Source organism: Talpa occidentalis, unplaced genomic scaffold, assembly GCF_014898055.3.
Source record: "Talpa occidentalis isolate TD23 unplaced genomic scaffold, MPIMG_talOcc4v2.1 talOcc4.5, whole genome shotgun sequence".
In the NCBI taxonomy this organism is placed as follows: Eukaryota; Metazoa; Chordata; class Mammalia; order Eulipotyphla; family Talpidae; genus Talpa; species Talpa occidentalis.
Genome location: NW_023604861.1, coordinates 116,197,552 through 116,214,047, shown reverse-complemented (window position 1 = coordinate 116,214,047; position 16,496 = coordinate 116,197,552). Strand labels below are relative to the sequence as shown.

Genomic DNA, 16,496 nt, shown 5'->3' with positions numbered 1-16,496 from the left:
GCTGTGTGGAGGTTCCTCAAAAACACTAGGAATAGATCTGCCATATGACCCAGTTATTCTACTCCTAGGATCTACCCAAAGAACACAAAAACACTAATTTGAAAGGAAACCTGCACTCTGATATTTATTGTACCACTATTTAGAATAGTTAAGATATGGAAATGACCAAAATGCCTAAAAACAGATGAATACATCAAGAAGCTGTATTATAATATGCAATGGAATACTATTCAGCAATCAAAAATGATAGACACATGCCATTCGAAGCAATGTGGATGGAGTTGGTAGGGAGGGGTTATGCTCAGTGAAATAAATCAGAAGGAAAAAGAAAGATATTGGATGGTTTCACTTATAGGAGGAATATAGGAAACTGAACAAATGGTCAAAAAAAGAGACAAGACTTGTAAACTGCAGATCTGAGGCATGTAGCAAGGGAGGGGGAGGTAGATGCATCAAAAAAGGGGAGGGAAGAGCACAAAGGAGTATGATGATGGTTCACGAGTGATGTGGTGGTGGAAGTTTATGGGGACTAAACCTCAATGGAGAAATCAAATATTGTACAAAAACCAACAACAATGTAAGAAAAAAGTTTAATCAAAAAAGAAAAAAAAAAAAAAGAAAGAAAAAAGCCTGGTCTTGATGTCCAGAATTGATGGTGGTGATTGGACAGCAATAGTTAACATGAGACTTCCTAGGTCAGGCACCATATCTAAGTTCTCATATAATCCACAAAACAACTGTATGAGGAAGATACTAATGTTATCCACATTTTATAGATGTGAAAATTTTAGCCCAAGTATAAAAGATTTGCCAGCCAGTGAGCAGAGTGAGGCCCCAGGTGGACCACACATGCTTAACCACAAGTCTGGGGATGTTGTGAGCTCATGCACAAAATCGTGATGTATTTTCAAGGGCTAGATAACTGGAGCATCTTAAATCTGAAAATGGACAAAGGGTTCAAAGCAAATGTCCAGAAGCTTCATGTTTAACTAACTTCACAATGTTAAAACACTGATTACTTGAAGGCAAAATGAGTAAAATTGTTCTTTATAGAAACATCAGCCTGACTGCTAGCAAAATGTTACATTGGCATGGATCAGAAACAGATTAAGAATGCAATTTTCATGGAAGGGCCCTCATTTTTTAGAACAATAGTAGAATTCATTGACTGATAAAGCAATTTTTTGAGTCCTTAAGTCTTGGTTTCTCCCGGCATTACATTTACACTGTCTTTTCAGTATGTAAAAATGGATTTAAAATAACATCAAGTCTTTTATATTTTCAATTTTGAGCCCTAACTTACTATTTTTTTTGTAATGAACCTTTCTTTAAATAATACAGAGTTCAAGAAGGTTGTTAAGATGAGGTCAAAAAACACTTTGCTAAGAGTAGCTATGGTAGAGGTGGGTAGTTTTAATTAACTGCCGGGAAACAAAGTGTAGCAGGAAAGAAGGACCAGAGAAGATAGGGAGGCTACAGGCTGCAACAGATTTGTGAACTTGGCCAAGCACAGTGGTGGCAGGGCCTAGCTGTTCAAAGATCAATAACTCATGTGTATGGGCAAAAAACTTGAGGAATATAATATTTGTGACTAATTGTATAACAGATTATTCCAGTTTCTGTTCTGTAGAAAGTGCAAGGTATATTCCAAAAAGGGTTTTTACAAAGATTTTATTTTTGCACCTATGCTGTTGATTGCTAAATGTAATAATCTGATCATGACACTGAATAAATGGGTCTTTTTTAAAAAAAAAAAAAAAAAAAAAAAAAAAAAAAAAAAAAACACTTTGCTAATTTTGAAAAGGAAAACAGGACAGATTTGAAACTAAAACAATACCTGAATTACTTATCATATCTTCCAGGCCAGTTGGCTGGTTAACATAAAGCTACAACTGTGTGTCTCAAAAATGAAACTGTCCTCCAGATGCTCTTCCTTCCTTCCCAACTACTTCCCTTGTTCTCACTCTTAACCCCCCTTGTGTTTGAAGCTTGGTCCTTTCTTCTGTGCTTTGTTCTATTTCCAGAACATCCATAGCCTATCTGAATCTTCTCAAATCCCCTTCCTCAAAGAGATGGTAAAGACATAGGTGTTCCAGAGATGGTAAAGACATAGGTGTTCCAACTCTCACTGGGACTAGAGATAGCCGAGGAGGATCTGACAAAAAAAATAAGTCAGAGAGAGAGAATAATGTAAACAGCAATCCTCACTCTCACGTCTCGGTCCCTTTCATGGGCTACAGAAGAATTTCCAGGTTGGTGGGATGGCAGTGATTCTAAAGTCTGGATTTGGAAAGGTTGCTTTGTTCATGATAAGTTCAGGAAAGCATGAACACCAATAAAAATAGGCAAATGGAAGCAATTTGATAAAAAGGTCACTTCATACAATTTCAACCCAGGGCTGAGACAGCAGATGAGACTTGAGGACAGGTAAGACTTGGGTTTCTGAAAAGTTCTGATGATTCCCCTCATTCTATTCCCACCCTGCCTTCGCTTTGTGTAAACCCTCCCTCCCCCATTAGCTCGTTCCTACAGATCAATCATATAATGCATCAGAAAGGCATTTGTGTCTATCAAAATTTTACAAAATCTTTGGTAGCAATTCTTCTGGGGATTCAGAAGTAATTTGGCAGTTGTGAAACTTTACATATGGGAATGATCATAGTAGTATTTTTAATGTTAGAGAAAAACAAACGATTGAATTGTTCATCATCTTTGATAAAATAAATTCCAACTTCATATAACAATGTTTTGCAACTGCTAAAATCACAACGTAAAGGATACATTTAGAAAATTCTTCATGACACATTGCTAAATGAGAAAGTAACTACACTTGTATGAGGCCATTAAAAGTATAGGTAAATATATGTTTGTATACACATTTACTTAAATATCCCAGAATTTTAAAGGTTGAAAGATGTAAGAATGAAAATAAGGGCCTCCCTAGTGGTGCAAGGGGTTAAGACACAACCTATGAAGCTATCTGCAGCTGCTGCAGCACGAGTTTGATCCCCACCTAGGGAGCTACCCACATGGTGCAGCAGACCTCTCCTGACTCACCCGCTGCTCCCCTCAGCAGTGTATTTCAGTCACTCTGCCTGTTCTGTTCCCCGCTCTGTCTCTGGTGAATCCTGTCACCCCCACCCCCCGCACCACTGGCCTGTACCCCAGCTCTTGTATGCATAAATAATCTTTAAAAAAAACAATGAAAATAAATGGTGGGGTTGCAGAATGCATGATTTCTTCTTTACTCCTTGCTTATGACTAATTTTATTTATACAGAGAATATATTATTTGTGTTATTAAAAGGTTAATATCTACTAAAAAAAAGACAAAAACAGTCTCATCTACATAAGTGGGTCAGGGAAGGGGAGGTAGGTTGATTTGCAGGTCTTTTTAGTAGTCACACTGGGGATTCTGTGATGGAAGCATCAGACATAAATCTGCAGAGTAGGTACATTTCCACTGGTGTGAAAAAAAAAGGGAGGAAGAATGGAAGAAATAAAGAAACTTCCTAGCCCTCAGGAGCTGGCCTGGAGTCCAGAGTCAGCAAATGCCTAGGACAGCCCACAAAGTGGAACAAGAATGCTAGAAAACAAACTCCCCCTCTAGCAACATTCGCCCAGGACTGGCAGTGAAGGGAAATGATGTGTTTCTTAGTGTCTTTCCGACCATTCCTGTCAATGGACTATAGAACAGGATCCAAATCCTTGCTCTTAGTTTTGTATTTTGTGGTACAGAAACATTATGTTTCATTTACTAACAGTATATTTTATGGACCTACAAAATATATTTCAATTTACAAAATTGCTTTGCATATTCACTTGACCTGAAAGTACTTTTTGCAAGCTTGTTAAGAGATTTGTGCCCTTGAGATGTCTGGGAAGGATTGTAATGCCCATCTTTCATCATTTGCACTTGGATTCTGACTAGAGATGTAATTTGAAATGCAAAGACCAGAAAATAAGCTATAGTGTCTATCCAGGTTGCTAAGAATATGCAATGAAGATAAGCCTTACTGTAAAGTTTTGTCCTTGTCTCTCTCCCAGGCACCCAGCACAGCTCTTACATGGTGCAAAAGAAATGTCTTTTGACATCTGTCTCTTAATTTTCATAACATGTAATAATTTTCAGAGCACTTCCATAGTTGTTACATTGTTTGCTCTTCTTGATAATTCTAAGTGTGTTTGTTGGGGTGGGGGATTGGTGGTGAACAGCTACCATCAGCCCCATTTTTTCAGGGGAGGGCGGGAATCTGGAGTTCCTTAGGGATTAGATGGACTGGGGGACACCAGGGGTGAGATCAGCATTCCCATCCTGTGGTTCCTGGTGCTGAGTGCTCATGCTATGGGCTCAGTTACATGATTCCTCACCAAACCTGTTCCTGCCTGATATTCAACAGGCTGTGAAGCTGAAAACACACACAGATTGCAAAACTCCCAGGGCTGCTGTGGGTAGCCAAGAGAGGAATAATACAAATTTACCTTTTAAAGAATGAAGCTTTGCAAATGTGGTACTGTTGAAACACTTTTTTGTATTAAATGCAAATGCTCTGCTGTAACGAAATCATCTTATATCACTGATATCTCAGCATGGATCATTTATTGGATATTCCTAATCCTAACTAACACAGACTATTCAGATTGAAAGGGGAAGGGGTGTCAGGAAGAAAACCCCAAGACCCTGAGATACTGTCTGGTAAGAACACATGTGGTAGGGATGACATGATAGTTATAGCTGTCAGAGAGAGAAGGAAAACACTGGATAATTCAAAGGTAGTGTATTATATGAATTATGAGTTTAAGAAAAAATATTTTTTCACTCTACAGAAAAACTAATTAAAAAATAAACCAGTTGAGGGCCTCCCCTGGTGGTGTAGCCATCGAGTGCTGGGCTGTGAAGCTGCCTGCAGCCTCTGCAGCGCCGGTTGGATCCCTGGCCACCAGTGAAGGTCCCACATCTCGAGACAGACCTCTCCTGCCGTGCCCATTGCTCCCCTCAGCAGTGCGTTTCATCAGTTTGCCTACTCTGCTCTCCGCTCTGGCTCTGGTGAATTCTCTCACCCTCCCGTGCTTCTGACTGTACCCAGTGCTTGTATAAATAAATAAATCTCAAAATGAAAATAAAAATAAAAAAAAATAAAGCAGTTTAACAAAGATACAAAATCAACAGGATACAAAATCAACACACAAAAATAAAGGCTTCCTAAATGCAAACAATCACTCTGAAGAAGAAATTTAAAAAAGATCCCATTTATAACTGTACCAAAAAAAAATTAAATACCTGGGAATAAATCTAACAAAGGAGGTGAAAGACCTATACAAAAAAATTATAAAACATTGTTAAAATAAATAAGACACAAAGAAATGGAAAGACATCCCCTGCTTGTGGATCTGAAGAATTAACATTATCAAAATGGCCATCCTACTGAAAGCAATTTACAGATTCAATCCAATTCCTACAAAAATCTCAATGGCATTCTTCAAAGAAATAGAACAAACAATACTAAAATCCATATGGAATCACAAAAAGCCTCAAATAGCCAAAGCTCTACAGACTACAAAGAAGGAAATGGAGGTATGTAATCAGAACAGTATGGTACTGGAAAACACACACACACACACACACACACACACACACACAGAACAATGGAATCAAATTGAAAACCTAGAAATAAAGCCACACATATATGGACAACTAATCTATGACAAAGAAACAAAGAATATGTAATGGAACAAGTGCTGTCTTCTCAATAAATGGTGCTGGGAAGCTGGACTGGCACATGCAAAAGAATGAAACTAGACTACTACCTCACACCATGCATAAAAACCAACTCGAAATGGATCAAAGACTTGAACATAAGACCTGAAACCATAAAATATATAGAAGAAAACTGCATTATGTACATCTCAGAAACATCTTTAAAGAGTCATTGCCCAAAGCAAAGAAAGTGAAGGAAAAGATAAACAGCTGGAATCAAACTAAAATCTCCCATACAGCAAACAAGACAATGAAAACAAAGAGACACCCTACCAATTGGGAAAAAATATTTACAATCCACACAAGTAATAAGGGCCTAATTTCAAAGATATACAAAGAGCTCACAGGACTTAACAAAAACAAAGCCAACAATCCAGTCAAAAATTGGGAAGAAGAGCTAAAAAGACTTCTCCAAAGAGGGAACGCAAATGCACAACAGGTACATGAAAAAATGTTCAACATCACTTATAATCAGGGCAATGCAAATCAAAATCACAATGAGATACCACTTCACACCAATGAGAATGGCACATATGAAAAAAAAAAACTGGCAACAAGAAATGCTGGCAAGGATGTAGAGAAAAGGACACTGTCTTACACTGCTGGTGAGAATACAGAATGTGTAAAATATGTGTGGAAGACCCTCACACTAATAAAAATGGAGCTACCACATGTCTCAGCAATTCCATTCCTAGGAATCTACCCAACAGCCACAAAAACATTAATTTGAAAGGAAACCATCACTCCTATGTTTTTGCGGCACTATTTACAATAGCTAAGATATGGAAACAACCTAAATGCCCCAAACAGGTGACTGGATCAAGAATATATGGTATATACACACAATGGAATACTACTCAGCAACCAAAAACAATAAATACATGCTATTTGCATCAGCCTAGAGGGAGCTAGAAGAGATACCGCTCAGTGAAATAAATCAGAAGTAAAGAGAAAAATACTAGATGATTTCATTTATAAGAGGAACATAGGGAAAATAAACAAGGGATCAAGAAAAAGAAAAAAAAAACTAGCAGGCTCACTATAAACAGGAGACATTCAGCTGGGGAGGAAGAGGGGTCAAAACATGGCAGGAAGGAGCACAGGAGACTATGATGACGGTTGAGGAGGGTTTTGGTGGTGGTAACTTTATGAGGATTACACCTGAGCGAACAATGAACGTATAATGTAAAAAGTATATAAATAATATATATCAACTTTCACAGTTTCTAAGCTTAGTGCTGCCTGGGAAAATCTGCACTGAGAGAACCAGAGGTATGAGTGATTAGTAATTTGCTAAAGATTAGTTGTGCCGGGAATCATACCACCTTATTAAAATAACTTCACACACACACACACACACACACACACACACACACACACACACACACTCTCTCAATATCCTGATTCCACGATTCCATTTTCTTTTCAACCATGTGCATCCTCATTGATATCTGAAATCATATCATATTTTATTGAGTGTCTCCTCCCACAGGGATGTGAGCTTCAAAGGACTGAACATGTCTACCTTGTTTATCCCTCCACCTCCACCATGGAGAACAGTACCTCGTGCATGGTGGGTGCTCAATCAATGTTTGTAGAAGGAATGGATGAAAACAAATGCAGATATATACACAATGGAATACTACTCAGCAATCAAAACAGATAAATGCTGAAGATACTGGCTCTGAAGCTAGTACCCTGCCACTGGATCATATTGCTCCTTTATTTTTTAAAAATAGTATCACTCTCCTTTGTAATGCCTAATGATGAGTGTAGAGGGAAGATCACTTGAATATTTGATGATGGAGAATGTTTCATTGCCTCAAAGTCTCCATTTGGACTTTCTGGCCTTTGTATCATCTGTCAGAACATAGTTATTTTTCTTATCCTGAGTGTTACTAGTCATTAATATTCTACTGTAGATTCAGCTCAGGTATAGCAGAGCTGTAGAAGATAAGGCTTAATTAACTCTTTCTCTCAAGCCAGGAATACTCCATACAGTACAAGCTTTTGATGTCAGGTGCTTCTAAGTGGTTTGCTCCTTTTCTCCTTAGGTGTAAAACTCTGAATGCACAGAGTAAAAAGCAGGAGTCCCTGGGACCCTCTCTAATGGCCTCACACAGAGGACAAAGCTCCCTATGAACCAGCTGAGCTACCCTACCCTCCTTTGTTAGGCAAGTGGGATAGTTTAGGGTTTTTGTTTTGCCATTTTCCAGCCATCTGAAGGGTCACCATACCCAGAACCTTTCCAAGGACATTTTTCAAGATCCTTTTGCACATTTGTTGTTTAGCAACTGTCACTCAGGAATGAAGAAGTATAATTAGTCCTCTGCTAGACTGATTTGTGGACCCCAGTGGGGATCCTCTTAGTTTAGAACTACCGTAAGTCTTCCTTGCTGTTTCAACCCATGATTTTTTACAGTGATAACCCAAGAATAGCTTGTAATTTATGGAGGACCATGCCAAAATGCCCCCTGGGCTCTGGAGGGCGGGGGAGAGGGAGAAGAAAGCTAGCATGACACGATTTCCTGATTGTAAATAATAGAGCCAAACTAAGCTATTTTCTCCTTGTGCGCAAAATATAGGACTTATGTGTACTGAGCTAAACAAAATGTATAAAATATGGTCACCATAGATTTGGTGCTTCTGGATCAAGTGCCAGGAGAGGTAGCTGAATAATATAAGGCCTTTTATTAGGTTTACATCCTTTCCTAGAATGAAGCAGAGTATAAACAAGTAATATATAGCTTATGTTTCATTCCTGGGAAAGGCAGGATGTGAGGTCTGTGTGCTGAGGAGCAACGGTGGCCTGCCAGCTGGAACTGTGCACAAATGCCAAGTACCATGATTTCATATCTATAATATTCACTACCCCAACAGTTCTCTTTTATAGTCACATGCAAGATTTGCCTTTTAAATTGAGTTAGCATTTTATTTGCCTTCTCTTCTAAAAATACCAAAAGGCTTTAAATTCATTTTGGTGCTCATGTGGTGCCCATGGCATGGCAATTAAGTTATGTTTTTAGGGTTCACATTATTTCCTTTTGAATTTAGTAACAATGTGGCATTCTTTGTACAGAGATATCATGCACCTGGCTTCTTTTCACTGAGCCTTGTTTCTTATCTCTTCCTAGTGGTTTCCCTGGATTTGTATTTATCCAGAGTCCAACGTCCAGCATCTATGGGGTCACGTGCTGTGGCCGTGGTTGAGAGTGAGAAACTGAGCCTATGATTTACCCCCCTTAGCGCTGTGTTATGAACCAACTGCCTGAGTCGGTCAATTCAGCATTTATATATCATTAAATAGGGGGTGTTGCCCCAAGATTCATAGTGCTAATTCTAAGTATCATTGTATGATAGTCTCCGCACAGCAAGTCCTAATACATGAACGAAGGTTACTACTGAAGGAGGGTAGTGGATTGCTCTAAAAGGTACAAAGTAGTACAGACCAAACATATCTTATACTTGTAGTTTTAAAATGCCTATCAAGATTTTGCAATAGGTAAAATAAAAATTACTTAAAAAATAGTACCAAAAGTGATGAATTTCTACATTATATATTATAGCAAGTATAGTTACTATCAAGTTGCAAACTTATGACACTTATTTTAATAAAGGCCCTCATGAGAAATTGAGATAAGACAAATCTACAGAGTCAGAAAGTTCATTAGTGGCACCTGGGCTAGAGGTAGAAATGGGGATTACCTGTAAGGCCAAGAGGGATCTTATTAGGTAAAACATTCTGAGATTGGATTAGGATAATGTGTGTGTAGCACAGTAAATTTACCAAAACAAACAAAAAAAAAAAGCAAAACCAAAACTGAGTTGTATACTTCAAATGGATGAATTTTACAGTATGTAAATTAAGTCTAATAAAGTTGATAAAAAATGCAGGGTATAGTCTGTAGTTAAAAGAAAAAAAATAGTGGTCCTTGAATTTTTTTCATTTTCATGCTGTATTTTCATATGTGAAAAGGGAGACATGAAACATATCATCTCAACATTATTGATAAGTCACTCATTAGAAACCCATGGACCAAAGAGGGCTAATGCTTACACTGCACTTGATGCTTGCTCCCTTGCACCTTGAGACTGAAGAGGAAATTTACATTCACTCCTATATCATACATGCATTAGCACTAATACTCCAAATACAACACACATACCCCTTCACAATATGTTTCTGCAAGTGTCCTTGTTTTAGCTGACGAGCATGTGTCAGAAGGCTCAGATAAGACTAGAATGAATATTTTTAGCTCCTTTCTCTTGCACAGTGACTTATGGGACTGAATGAAAGTGGCCCATATGGGATTGGGACATTATTCCTCTGACTCTGCAGATCTTCAGATCAGGCATGACACGTTCTGAGTACTCTGTTCCCTGGACCACCTCCTGGTAGATGACATCACTGCCATTATCCTGGACCCCTCCATCCTTGAGCTCAATGCCAGGTACCCATGCAGTGCTATCCTTGAGAAAAAGAAGTCAAGGCTTATAACTGCCAGCAAAAAATCCCTTAAAACTATTGAATACAGGGGCCTCCCTAGTCGCACAAGGGGTTAAGACGCAGCACTATGAAGCTGTTTGCAGCCACTGCAGCATGAGTTCAATCCCAGGCCAGGGAGGTGACCCACATGGTGCAGCAGACCTCTCCTGTCTTTCCCGCTGCTCCCCTCAGCAGTGTGTTTCAGTCAATCTGCCTGCTCTGTTTCTCTGTCTCTGGTGAATCCTCTCACCACCCCGGCCCCGCACCTCTGGCCTGTACTCCCCAGTTCTTGTATGCATAAATAAATCTTAAAAAAAAAGAACTATTGAATACAAAAAGTTTCAAAAAGGAACATACCCTGTTTTGACAAAGTGCTTTGGGCCTGCTGCCTATGGTCAATGGTCTTAGTTCAGGATAACAGGCAGTTCTTGTGCCATTTAGGGAATAAATCTTATGAAATTTGGTGTCTAATCTCCCTTGGTTTCTCTCTTTGTCAATTTTTAGGCTTCCTCTAACTTTAGTGACATCACCAACTGTTCCTGGGAAAGTTTCTGCAAAGTACGGAGTGTTTTAGCTCCAGAGGGCTCCTCACTGGGGTGAGGGTAAGATGAGGGCAGGTAGGAAGCATCCGAATGACTGGGCTACCTAGGGCGGCCCAGCGCTTGTCCTGTGGCCATGGCCGTGTGGCTTTGCTTCTTGGTCTGACTACAGATCAGAGTGCCCATTTTCAATAGTCTTGACCTTTCTTGGTGAAAAAGAAACTGACTGCTTATTAGAATATCTGAGCTCCATTGAGGATCCCCTTGGGGCAACTAATGCCATAACCACCGGGAAATCTTGGCTTGGAGTAACATAATTTTGTTTTCATTTCCATTTAAGTTGAATGTGAGATATTAATCATCCAATTAAATATGTATATACACAGCAGCGATAGCACTTCCTCTTTGACCTGTGCTGAGTTGAAATGCCATTGTTCAGAGGTGGAAACTCAGAGACTCAGCGAAACCTTAGGACATAGGAATGCACTTGGGGATGTCCCCCTGACCAGGATTCTTAACTTAGGACAATGATGAAGAAAGGCTGAGAATTTTTTTTGATATGCTATATTTTCAGTGGCTGCAATATAACTGAGCTAAATACCCCAGGAAACCCAAAGCCACTGATCAGTGTGCTGAAGTAGAAGGGAAAAGAGACTGAACAATTTTTTTTTGGAGTGCCAGCTATGTGCCAGCCACTGCACTGGGTACTTTATAAAGGCATGCTAGCACAGACCTGGAGATTGTGAGAGGGATTTTTCTCATCCCTATTATTTAGGTTAAGGAACTAAGGTTGAGAAGAATTAAGGATTTGCCTCTAGGGTGTCCCACACCTAGTCAGCGGGGTGAGTAGTTTTGAACTTGGCTCTCCCTGACTCTAAAGCTCATGATCTTTTATACCCCACTTCATGCATCTTCATTAACAAGGCTCTAAGAGAAGATTTTGGTCATTTTTCTGAGATGGAGGCTGTTAAACAGTTCATCTATGTGTGAGCCCAGCAATGGAAACACCAAATCGACATGAAGCAGATGGCAGGAAGGGAAATGATTAAGTTCCTCTGAATCTTTCCTGTTCTCAGATGACAGTGGAATTCAGAATGGCTGGGTACAATTTTCCTTGAGAAAAGGGTTTCAGGAGGGGTGCTACTGTGTTCCCTTCTGACCCCATCTCTGTGGTTAAATAAGGGGTGAGCTGAGGGTAAATACCTGTGAGGACTGACAGGTGCCTGAGAGAGTAACATCTAGTGATCCTGCTCCTAGACTCCTATTTCTGCTCAGAGACCAAGAACTTGAGTTCCAAGTTGTAAGTCTGCACATTCTGGACATGGAAGCAAGGATCTTAGGAGAGACGAGCACAGAGAGACAGAAGCTTTCTTTCTCCTCCCACCACAGCTAAAATTATGAAAGAGGGGCAATGGGTCTGCTCTAAGCCCCCTAGTGCTCTTGTTCACTTTTGCATCGTCTTACTACAATAACCACCACAGATTTTTCTATTTCTGAAAAATAAGCCACACCATAAAAATATTCTGTTCACCTACCTCAATTTTAATTCATAGTGATTTAGAAGGCATTAGGAAAAAAGCTGTTGCAACTGAACTAACTCTCATGTGCAAATGATTGATTTGTATATTCATTTATATATCAAACACACACACACATATAAACAACTGCATTGCTTATGTTAGCTAGTCACTATTCTAGGAATAGGGGCTCCTAAATAGAAAGAAAACTGAAAGGTCAAAGTTTCTGCTCCTATGGACCTTACATTTTGGTGGGGAGAGTTAGTTGATAGTAACATTCAAAGATAAGCCAAAAGTAATAAATAGAGAAGCTACAGAAAGTAATAAATACAGAAACTAGGGTGATATAATACAGAGGAACTGGATGACCACATTACATTGCCTGGTTAAGAAGATCTCACTGAAGAACTGACGTTTAAGATGAAAGATAATTGAAGACAAACTTCCATTCTTGTGTAAACGAAGAGAGGAGTATTTTAGACAGCTGGTGCAACCTGAGAAAGGAGGGGACTTGGTGTGTGGAGGGCAGTAAAAAGGCCAACGTGGCTGAAGAGCAAGGAGGAAAACAAAACAGACGGTAGGCACGGCCTGTAGGTCACTGTGTGCAGAATTTATCCTGAGTGAAGCAGGAAGCCATGGAAAGTGAAGCAGGTGTGTCGTCTGGCTTACATCTTCAGACCACCTCTAGCAGAAGCACAGAGACAGATAGGAGGCTACCGCAAGCCTCTGAGTTAGAGTTAAGTGGGTCTGATCAAGACGTATGTTAGAGGAAAGGGTTTCAGAAACTAACCATGAATCAGCCGTGGGGTAGGAGAAAGGGAAAGAAGGGCACCTGGGTGGGTGATGATACTGGTGCCCTGAGAAAGGCAAGATCCGGGAAGAACAGGTTTTGTTGAAGGACAAGGCAGTCAGGCAGTGGAAATCAACAGTTCTATTTTGGACATGGTAATTTTGAGCTGCAAATTACACATCCAGCATCAATGTAGAGAAGGCAGTTGGTATATGAATCTAGAACTCAGGGGGAAGTTGAGACTGGAGGGATACTTTTGGTACTCACAGGTGAGTGGATGGCATCTAAGCCACAGAGGCTGGGGTGGTGGCTCAAATAAGAGCAGGGGCCTGGAGAGAGGGGGCTGGAAAGCAGGCAGATAGACAGTTCAGGAGGGCCCTCCCCCCTTTTTCCAGACAGGTAGCTCTGTAGAAGGTGATCAAGAAAGGCTCTTCCTCCACTAAGGGGCATGGATCTTTAAGCTCTTGAAAATACCTTAAGGGGTGTGAAGACCCTTCTGAATCCTCTGCCAGTTGATTACAGTGAGTATTTGCTACAAGTTGGTGTGAGGAAGACTTTTAATGAAACATGTAGACATTTATCCTGCCTTAAGGCAGGAGGACTAGTGAGGAAGTGTTCAATGCCCATCAGGCTGTCACAAGCTAGGAATCCAAGTCTCACCTAGAAAGAGGCGGCAGCATATCAGACAAGAGCCAGGAGCCCGTATACATTAGGGAAAGTGTCAAGACATCAGCCTAAAGAAAAAACCAACTGGTGGCAGGCTAGCAGTGAAGAGAGGTCACTTCCTTTTTACTTCTTCTGCCTGTAACTACTGAGATTTCTCTTGGGGGATAATAGCCTTTTTTTTTTTTTTTTTTTTTTTTTTTGAGGAGTGAGGACCTATGATAAAGCACTGCTATGAATCAGCAGGATTAATGAGAACGGAATAAAGTCAGAAATATTATGTTCATGCAACATCATCTTCAATTTGCACAGTTCTTTTTGGAGGGGGGGTGTCTGTATGCATATGATTGTCTGAGACTACCCGTGGTTGTTGGGAGCATGCTGCACTGTTATTACAACAAATTATAGGAAGTCTCCCAATAACAGAGCAAAGATATCTGTTTCCCAATGGGAAGAATTTATGGCAGTGTAGGGAAACCATTTTGACAACTAATGGTTCTGGTGCATTCTCCCCAACAGATTTTCTTGTCCCTTGTTACCCCTGCCTGGGTTCTGAGCCGATTTTAAAAGTGGTAGAACAAATGATTCCTCTAACACTAAGATTTACCACATGTTCATTTCATGTTACAGAAAATTTTTGTTAATCATATGACCGCAACACTTTTTAAGAGTTTACTGATACAAGGGATACACAGAGCACATTGAAAGGTTGGTATATATAAAAAAAGAGCCACTTTCAAGGTACTGAGATGAAAGGTTGGGAAATTAGAAAACAGAGAAAAGTTGGGAAATTAGAAAACAGTGAAAGGTTGGGAAATTAGAAAACAGTGGTTTGATGTAGAAAAAGCACTTTTACAAAATCCTGTTGAAAGCAAGAGATGGATTTGTTAGGGCCAATTGCTGACTTTTCAGAAAGGCAGACTGATTTTGCATAGCTGCCACAAGAGACCAAATTTTGCCTTCGTCATCACCATGCATACATTTCTCCCTAGGGGTGAAGTCATGGCTCACCGTATGTGCTGACTTGGGCACCATTTGATATAGTGACTTAGGCTACTGGGAAAAGTGGTTCCCACATGTACTTCCTATGACAGCCTCTGACAGAGCAATGGAAAATCCTAATGCTTAGTTCCTTTGGGGGTGTATGTATTCTCTAAACAAAGCAAATTTAAATATGAGTATGTGGAGTTTTACTTCATGCTTGGTTAATTTCTGGTCATTTTTAGAAAAAATTCAAAATGAAGACCAAATGTGGAATTGCTAGAACACAGCCGGGGTTGGGAGGAAGTTTGAGTTCTGAGGCTCAGCAGTCAACTAGAAGGCTTTGCACAGCTCTGCTCTAAGGTGGGGAGTAAAAGTAGTTCCTAAACCCCCTGGATCCTCCATGAACTCAGCTGCACACCAAAACCATGCCAGACTTCTTAATCATGAGTCCCAAATGATCAGTTAGATGGATAATATCAAGTGCTATGGCTGACACATCTAAATTTAGACACCTTACCCCTGGTCACTCAAGGATGAAGTAGCCCGTAATATGTGGGCCAGACCACCCTCAGCTACTCAGTGAAATAAGAATCACAAAAGCTGCTCCTTCACTGCATTCGTTCTGTGTTGCAGATGTTTTACTAGATACATAATTTATCGGTGTTTTCACCAGCCCTTACTATAGTTCTGCAAGCTCAGTATGGTTATACTTATTTTATATATGAAGACATGGAGGCTCAGAGAGTTTCAATAACTTATCTATAGTCACTGAGATAATTAACTGAATGGAAAAGAACAACTAGTAAATTCAAGTAAAGAGACACATGAATGGAACTGTACTTGCTTTTAGACGCAAAACCAAAAGCCAGAGTTGTGATTATGAGTATTAGCAGACTCTCAGCAGCAGGCTCAAGGCCGTGGAAAATGAATGCCACTGCAGCAGGGCTATGTTCCCCTCCAGTCCCGCCTGCTCCCAAGCCTACTGTAATTCTTGTCCTTGACCTGAACTTGGTAGCATGGAAGACTCAAACAAGGCTATGTGTTTAAGATGTCAATGAGTCCTGGGAAGTAGGGCCAAGAACGTCAATCACAATAAAGTCTGATGAGCTTAAATACACATTTCTGGGTCCTTCCTCTATATGCAATTTCATAGGCCACTGGTGGGGTCAGGCATTTGCATTTTAAAAACAAGCTTCCACTTAACTTTGATGCCTACTACAGTTTGAAAATTACTGCTATCAATATTACATTCGGGAGGACGATGTCTTACTCAGAAAACTGAGCAAACATAGGAACCACAGTTTCAGGCTGGGAAAAAAGTCAGCTTATGAGGAATGCATAAACCGATGTCCATGAAGTAGATATCTTGGAAAAGGATAACTTTTCCTGTCCTGACTCATGTCTACTTCCTTTTAATTATCCCCACACAGAATATTGTAGCAAGTCTTCTGTATTTATCAGAGTTACCTGCCAAAAATCAAGTTTTATGAAAATCATCCAAATTTCACTATTCAAAAGGCAGGAAATTTCCTGTTAAAGAGGGTTTTGTAATTTTGTTTTGTGTTTCTGAAAGTGCTAACTGTAAAGGGCAGCTGATCTATCAATCCATCACATCACCTGTCCCCTTCATGCAGGCCCTCCAGCCCCCTGGGAATTTTTTCCTGTCATCATGATGAGACCAAACAGCTTTTGAATCTTGAGAAATGCCATGACAATGTTCTGGAAGTGACATTACTTAAATCTCCAGGCTCTCATCTTTC

General features: G+C 40.0%; 1 protein-coding gene across 14 annotated transcripts in view; it reads right to left on the bottom strand.

Annotated features, from left to right (window-relative positions):
• Window positions 1–16,496, bottom strand: part of SLC8A1 (solute carrier family 8 member A1) — a 664,135-nt gene that overhangs the window by 25,877 nt on the left and 621,762 nt on the right. The window lies entirely within an intron of this gene.